This window comes from Pteropus vampyrus, unplaced genomic scaffold, assembly GCF_000151845.1.
Source record: "Pteropus vampyrus isolate Shadow unplaced genomic scaffold, Pvam_2.0 Scaffold39, whole genome shotgun sequence".
Taxonomy (NCBI): Eukaryota; Metazoa; Chordata; class Mammalia; order Chiroptera; family Pteropodidae; genus Pteropus; species Pteropus vampyrus.
This window is the reverse complement of record NW_011888820.1, coordinates 11,030,724-11,039,809: the sequence shown is the minus strand read 5'-3', so window position 1 is coordinate 11,039,809 and position 9,086 is coordinate 11,030,724.

Here is a 9,086-nt window from a genome sequence, read left to right as displayed (position 1 = left end):
TTGTTTATTGGTTATTGACTACCATTTGAGGGCAAGGCTTTGGTGAAACTCACTTGCCACTGAAAATTAACAATATGAAGAGCATGAAGAATTCAATAATTATCAAATGGTGTGTTATTAGAGGCCTCAGATGTAGTAAAAGAAGGAATACCTAGATTAAATCCCCAAGTTTTCTGTCAAATGCAAAAGTGAAACCTAAGGCATGTCTTATTATTTTGCTAAAATAATGTCTTACATGTTAAAGCCAAAGAACTATCAAAGCTAATGACAAAATGATATCTGACCATGAAGATGGTGACATACAATGGCAGTTAAATTTACCACCTAGTCATGTCTTGATAAAGACACATATCCACAGAAATTGAATATAGCCTTTGATTTCAAGGGGATGGGTTTGTTTCTAATTGCTTGCTGTGCTTGTAAACAAAGTTATAGACTCCCAATGGTAGTCCTCAATAAACAAAGTCGAGATGACATAACTTCTTTGGTATAACATAGAACAGAGGTTCCCCAAACCTTCCCCGTCCCCCTGCTGGGCCGCATAGCAGGAGGTCACCAGCGAGTGAGGGAGCAAAGCTTCATCTGTATTTGCAGCTGCTCCCCAGCACTAGCATCACCCTCTCAGCTCCATCTCAGATCATCAGACATTAGATTCTCATAAGAGCACCGGTCCCTGGTGCCAAAAATTTTGGGGATTGCTGAGAGAAAAGAATTTAGGCTTCGAGATATAAGAGTGCTAAAGTGTATTTATCAAGTGTGTCCTGACCACCCCACACTATATCCTCTGAAATATCCCTGAAAGCACACCTTTACCAAAGGCCTGTGTCTTGTTAGATGAGAAGAGCAATAACATGTAAGGAATGAAGAAATGGTAAATATGTGAATCAATATTCAAAAATCATCTTTATTGCTATAGATGTGTCTCAGAGTCAGGGTTCTGCCAGAGAAACAGAACCAGTAGGATATATATGAAGAGATGTATCACAAGGAATTGGCTTATGTGATTGTAGGGGCTGGCTAGTTAAGTCTGAAATTCATAGGACAAGCTGTCTGGAAGGATAGGCTGAAAACTCTAGGGCAGAAGTTAAAGATGCAGTCTTTTTCCTTGGGGAAACCTCAGTTCTGCTCTTTAGGCCTTTCAATTGATTGTATTAAGCTCATTCAGATTATCAAGGATAATCTTTGCTTAAAGTAAATTGATTATATAATTATGTCTACAAATACCTTCTCAGCAATATCTGAATTAGTGTTTGATTGAATAACTGGTTACTATAGCTTAGCCAAATTCACACTGACCATCTTGTTAAGTAACGAATAATTGTAAAATAAAATTAACAGTACCATTTTCAATGGGATCAAAAATCATTAAATTCATGGGATAAATATAACAAAATATGTTGAAGACCTCTACAGAAAAAATTACTAAGAGAGTAGACCTAATTAAAAAGATGTTTCATGTCCATGAATTGTTAGACTCACTAAAGATTCAATATTAATAAAATTCCATTCTCTTAAACTGGATCTACAAATTCAATGTAATCTCAATCAAAGTCCAAACAGAATTTTCTGTAGAATCGACAAATTTTTAAAATTTAAATGAAATACAACAGATGTAGAGTAGCCAAAACAATTATGAGAGTGAACAAAATTAGGGAACTCTAATTTTGCTTTCAAGATTTACTTTATGGCTATAGTAATCAATTGAGTGTCAGAGCCACTCAATTGGGAAAGGAAAGTGTTTTTAACAAATAGTACTAGAACTGATGATCTATATGGAAACAAAAATGAACCTAGACTCATTCACTATATGCCATACAAAACTGACTTGAAAGGCATCATAGACTAAATTATAAAAGTGAAAAACTTCATGAAGAAAACATAGGAAAATATCTTTATTAGTTTGGGGTAGGTAATGATTTATTAGCTAGTAATCACTATTCATAAAATAAAAAAGGAAAGATAGACTTGTACTTCATCAAAATTTAAGTCTTCTGCTTATCAAAAGACACCATTAATAAACATATGTAAACCTCAGGCTGGGAGAAAATATTTGCAATACCCATATCTGATAAAGCACTTGTATCTAGCATATATACACAGTTCATATAACTCAATAATAAAAAGAACCACCCAATAAAAAAATCAACAAAAAACTTGAACAGGCATTTGATGAAGGAAGATATAAAAATGGTTAATAAGCACATGAAAACGTGCTTAACGTTAATCATTTGTCATCTGGGAAATGCAACAAATTAAAATCACAATAGTGTATACCACAAAATTATTAAAATGGCAAAGATGACTTATATCACCAAATATTGTTGAGGATGTGGTGCAATTAAAACTTTTATATATTGTTGGAAGTAGTGTAAGATGGTATAACTACTTTGGAAATCATTCTAGTAGTTTCTTATAAAGTTGAAAGTACACTACTCTTAGACCCAGAAGTTCCACTTTTATTTATTTACTCAAGAGAAATAAAAACAGAGGTACATAGAAAGATGTATATAATAATGTCCATAGCAGTTTTACTCATAGTAGCTTCAAACTGAAAACAACCTAAATATCCATCATCAGAATGGATAAACAAATTGTAATATAAATGGACAGTGGAATACTCTTCAGTAATAAAAAGGAACAAACCACTGAAACATACTTTGACATGAAAAAACTATTAAAATTTTTATGCTGAGTGAAAGAAGTCAGGTATAAAAGAGTATCAACTATAACATTCAATTTATATAAAGTTCTGTAATAAGCAAACTATTCTATGATGAAAGAAAACCAAATAGTGATTGCCTCTGGGATGGGAGAGTGGGGTGGAAATTAACTGAGAAGTTCCATAAGGGATTTTTCTTGGGAGATAAAAATGTCTTGCATTTTAATAGAGGGGGTCACAGTGGTATGTGTAATTATCATAACTCACCAAACTTTACATTTAAGATGTGTGTATTTCACAGTATATAAATTTTTCCTCCACTTACAAAGAAAAAGAAAATATCTCTTAGGAGTATGGTTTGGGCTAAGCCACAATGGAGTTGAGCTCAGTTGTTTCTTATCACAATATTTTTGCATGATTTGATTTGTGACCATTTGTTTGTATAACTTTGATTAAAATGTATTTAAAGTACACGTGTAGACTTCCAAGTAAAGATGGTAGAATAAAAACATCTGAAACTTTCCCTTTCCCCAATACTAATGATAGAATAACAAATAGGACCAAACCTGCCAAAATATCTTTCAAAGGAAAGGACAGAGCTTCATGCCATACATTTCAAAATATGCAACCCAAAATATGAGAGAGTCCAAACCTCTCAACACACACACACACACACACACACACACACACACACACACACACACACACACCACTCTCTCTCTCTCTCTCTCTAAGAAATGTGAATAAAAAGGGTTTTTTTTAATTACATGAAGACTCTCAAACATAAATAAAGATGAACCAATGCACAAAAGTTGCACCTGCACGAAGAAATATATGAGAATATTTAATTTAAATTTCCCTATGCAGGTAGGGAACTGAGAAGAAAGGCATTAGCCATCACTAGCTATGAGTCTTGGAAATATTGCCTTTTAGCTGGGTATATTATAGCTCTGAATAAAATGAGTGGTGTAGAAATGAGAAAATAGGAAAGAATGGATATTTAGTAGGCTACTGGTAATATAATCCACAAATGATAAGTCTTATCTAGAAAAAAAGTATAACTGAAGAACAGAAAAATTTCTCTAGAAAGATTTTGTGTTGTGGAAGAACATAATAAAAACATAAACCTAATAAAAGCAGATAATCTTAAAAAAGAGATGATGAACAATGGAGTCGAATGAAAAGAAAAATTACAGACCTAAATAATAAATTGAGAAGCAAAATTCAACCAAACAGAAAAAAATTGACTAAATTTAGCAACCGTAGACTAATAAACAAATAACTCACAAAGAAAGGTGATTTGAGATAACCACAATAAATTTAGAGAAAAAGGACATTAAAGTAAATGTAAAGCAGATAATAGACCAAAGCAAAGATAATTTGTGCCTTTGAAGTAAGGAACCCAACATGTATAATGGAAAAGATATTTAAAAACAGAACAAAAGAAATCATCCAGAAAATAGTAAGTGAAATATGCAATAGTAAAATCTTTCTTGGGAAAAAAAGTAATATTACGTATTCTGCCAAAGTAAGACATGATAGTAGAAATAATGGCATATATGGAGTTAATTTAAATATATAATAATTAAATGCATAATTAGAGATGGGACATGTCATATCAGTAAATTATAAGTTATGAAAAAATAATAAAACAACTCAAAATTTGGGAAAAAGTTAGTGTATCCATTTTTTCACCTTTTTTTAGTGATAAATCAATAACCACATTAGGCGAATAAGTCAACAAATAGTAGTCTAAGTATATTATTTACATGTTTTAAAGAGAATTGCCAGAACTAAAAATAACATTAAAACTGACAAAATCAGAAAGTAAGAAATAGAAAAGAGGTAGGAGAAAGTCTAGTCTGCTAATTATGTCTTCTTTCATAGGGAGCATCAATAAATACTGTCTAAAGCTATTATATCAAGAAATAGGTAAAATATATAAACTTATAAATGTTTTTGTAGCAATATCTGTAAAGAGGGTATGTGCCTTCCAAATTACCAGAGGGAAAGTGCACTACATATACTACATATACTACTTATACTACATATACTCAACTCAAGTAACAGCAAGAAAATCCACGTATGAGAAGGCAAAAGACAAAAAAACAAAACAAAACATTTAGAACAAAATAAAAAAAAAAACATAAAATTGGATGAAAAAATTAAAACCAAATATATTTGTTTTGACACCAAAGGTAAATTGGATATATTCACACAAATATTATCAGGTTTGATAGGAGAAAAACCAAACCAAACAATGTGTTGAATACAGGAGAAACATCCAGAGCTAAAAGACTTATATTGTATAGAAAAGACATATTAGGAAAATAGTAACAAAAAGAAATATGAAGTCAAAATATTAATATCACAGAGACTATATCCAAAGAAAATGTTAAATAAGATAGAGGTCCATTTTATAAGTGTGACATATACACTTGACAATGAGTATAGAACTGAAATAAATGTGCACATTTATAATAAGAGATGAAAACGCTTCAGAAAAACAAGAAATGGACAGAAACACATTTTAACTTGCCTCTGTGGAAGTGTGACAGATCAACTACAAACAAAATAAACATATAGAAAACTTTAATATAATTATTATTTTCAGCTAACATATGCCTCAAACTGTATAACATGAAAGAGTATATACTTTCTTTTCAAGATATCATGTAAAGTTTAAAAAAACCAATGCCATTAAAGAACACAAATTAATTTCGACATATATACATAAATACATGAAGAACAGACCATAATCCATGAATATACTGCATCAGAACTAGAAATTAATAATCATAAATAGAAAAAATCTTACAGAATAATTATACATCTTTCTCTTAAATACTTCAAATTCAAAATGAAAATTAAAAATTTTTAAAATAAAGATAATGAATATATCATATATTGACAAATTTAGGGATTGCTTAAATCTAAACAAATAAATTAAGCATTCAATTAAGAAATCTGAACAGGAACTACAAAATTAAATCACGTGCTTTTCAAGGAAAATATAAGGAATAAGATAATGACTAAAGCTGATATTACTGATTTGGAAAACAGAAAATTAGTAAAAGTTTGGATAAAGTTTGTGGTTAATAGGGGAAGGGAGAAAATATGAAGAATGGCGAAAAGGACAGTTGAAGAAGGCTCTCAGGAATCAGTCAGTAGCATAAAAAAATACACACACACAAACTTTTCATTATGAAATTTTCAAACATTTACATATTAGAGAGACGAATATAGCTATGTATCCGTCCATGTATCCAGTGCCACATTGTCTTGACTTCTGCAGCTTTTATGGTAAATTTCGAAGTTGAAAAGTATTAGTCCTGCGACTGTTCTTCAGTATTATATAGGCTATTCCTGGGTCTTTGGCCTCTTCATATAATTTTTAGAATCAGTTTATTAATATCCACAAAATAACTTGCTGGGATTTTAATTGGCACTTGGTTGAATCTATAGATCAAGTCAAGAACTGACATCTTAACAATATTGAGTCTTTTTATCCATGACCAGGGCCTATCTCTCCACTTGTTTATATCTTCTTTTATTTCTTTCTTCAGAGTTCTATAGTTTTCCTCGTATATATCTTGTATCCTTGTATATATTTTATTAGATTTATACAGAGTATTTTTTTTTTTGGCCAGTTGTTCATTGATATATAGGAAAGCAATCAACTTGTCAATACTGACTTCATATCCTGCAAACTTACTATAATTGCTTTTTAGTTCCAGGAGCTTTGGATTGATACTTTGGAATTTTCTAGATAGACAATTATGTCATCTGTGACCAAAGACAGTTTTAGTTCTTCCTTCCCAATAACTTTTATTTCCTTCTCTTATTCCAGTACAATGTCGAATAGGAGTGGTGAGAGGGAACATCTTGGCCTTGGTTCCAATCTTAAGGGGAAAGCATTCCGTTTCTCACCGTTAGGTATGGTGTCAGCTCTAGGTTTATTGTATTTATTCTTTATCAAGTTGAGGAAGTTCCCCTCTATTCCTAGTTTGCAGAAAGTTTTTAATCATGAATGAGTATTGGTTTTTATCAAATGCTTTTTCTGCATCTATTGATATAATCAGAAGATTTTTCCACTTTAGCCTATTGATGTGATGATGGAGTACATTAAGTGATTTTTAAATGTTGAACCAGTACTCCATATTTGGAATAAATCTCCATGGGACACAGTTTATAATTCTTTTTATACATCATTGGATTCTATTTGCTACTATTTTGTTGAGGGTTTTTGCATCTATGTCCATGAGAGTTATTGGCCTATAATTTTCTTTTCTTGTAATTTCTTTGTCTGATTTTGATATTAGGGGAATACTGGTCTCAGAATGAGCCTAGAAAGCGTTTCCTCCACTTTCATTTTGAGGAAGAGATTGTAGAAAATTGATATAATCTTTAAAAATATTTGGTAAATATCCAGTGAATTTGTAGAAACCATCTGAGCAGGTACTTTCTCTTTTGGAAAATTATTAATTCAATTTCTTTACCAAGTATAGATCTATTCAGACTATTTCTTCTTGTGTGAGATGTGGTAGTTGGTATCTTTCAAGACATTAGTCTATTTCATTTAAGTTATCTAATTTGTTGATAACTTGTTAACTAATTTGTTGCATAGAGTTGTTCATACTATTCCTTTATTATCCTTTTAATGTCCATGGTATAAGTAATGATGTCTGTCTTTCATTTCTGATATCAACAATTTGTGTCCTCTCTCCACCCCCTGCCTCCGTTGCTTCACTGGACTAAAGGTTTATTAACTTTATTGATCTTTTCAAAGAACCAGCTTTTGGTCTTGATTTTCTCTATAGTTTTTCTGTTTTCAATTTCATTGATATCTTCTGCGATTTTTATTATTTATTTTCTTTTGTTTACTTTGGATTTAATTTACTTTTCTTTTTCTAGTTCCCTAATGTAAAACCTACGATCACCAATGTTAGATCTTTTTTTCCCTATGCACTCAGTGCCATAAATTTCTCTCTAAACACTTTCGCTGTATCCTAAAAATTTTGATAAATAGTGATTTCATTTTCATTTAGTTCAAGATAGACTTCAATTTCTCTTGAGATTTCTTTTTTGACATGTGTGTTATTTAGAAGTGTGTTGTTTAATATCCAAATATTTTGGGATTTTCCAGCTACTTTGTTATTGGTTTCTACTTTAATTCCACTGTGGTCTGAAAGCACACTTTGCATGATTTCTATTTTCTTGAATTTTGTTAAGATCTGTTTTATGGTCCAGAATGTGGTCTGCTGCGGTGAATATTTTGTGTGAACTTGAGAGGAATACGTATTCTGCTGTCATTGGACGAAGAATTCTATAAATGTCAACTAGATTCAGTTGGTCATGTTCCATTCAGCTCTGTCTTTACTGGTTTTCTGCTTGCTGCATATATCAATGACTGATAGTTGTACATACAGCTTTAACAATCATCAACATTTTGTCTTTTTTTTTTTTAAGTACCCAAAAATTTGTTTCTAAAATTCTTACAGATTATCAAAGGCCCAAGCATGTGAGGCAATTCTCTTGGACAGAAAATGTAAGGGGGCAGCAAAAGATTCAGAATCAAGATAAAAATATTTTAACACACTTTTTTTTTTTTTTACATTTTAACAGTAAGGCGTGTGTGTATATATATATATATTTACATTGTGTGTTCGCCTCTCATAGATTTCTTTCTGTCACCACATATTTGACCCCTTTTATCCCATTTGCCTCCCCCCACCCCCTATCTTCTGGGAACCACTGGTCTATTGTTCATGTTCATGAGTCTGTTTGTCCTGTTTGTTTGTCGCTTTTAAGTAATATTTGTCATTTTATTTCATCTGTTAACTTCCTTCCTTTCTATTTTTTAGTCCCATAGAATGAAATATCTCAACTTTACATTGATAGGAGATAGGTAAAAATGAGCCAAATAGTAAAAAAGAAGTGTTTTTCCATTAATAGCATAAATTTTTTAAAAAGATTATAGATTCACAGAAAGTTGTGAAGAAAGTACTTCATTCCTGTTTGTTGGTTGGAAGCCTAGGTTCTATACTCGCACCATCTTTTAGTTGGTATAGAAAAATAGTACTAGAAAGTATAACTATGATACTATTGTTACACCTCCCCAAATTGAAAATCCATCTTCAATATCTAATAATCTGCTTTGAATCTCTCATACCCTCCACAGATTGCCTCAAAAAATGTTGTTTACACCTGTGTTCAAATCAAAATTCAAGATAAGTTACAAACATTGCATTTGGTTGTTGGGCCAAAACAATTCCCCTTCCTTTTCTCTATCCATGTCATTTACTTAAAAAAAAAAAAAAAAAAAAAAATGGTTACATTCAAGTTTTTTTTTTTTTACAGATATTTCATAGGTGGTTCTGTGTGCCTCTTATCATACCACTTAAGTAGACACATAAGGTCTGGTTGT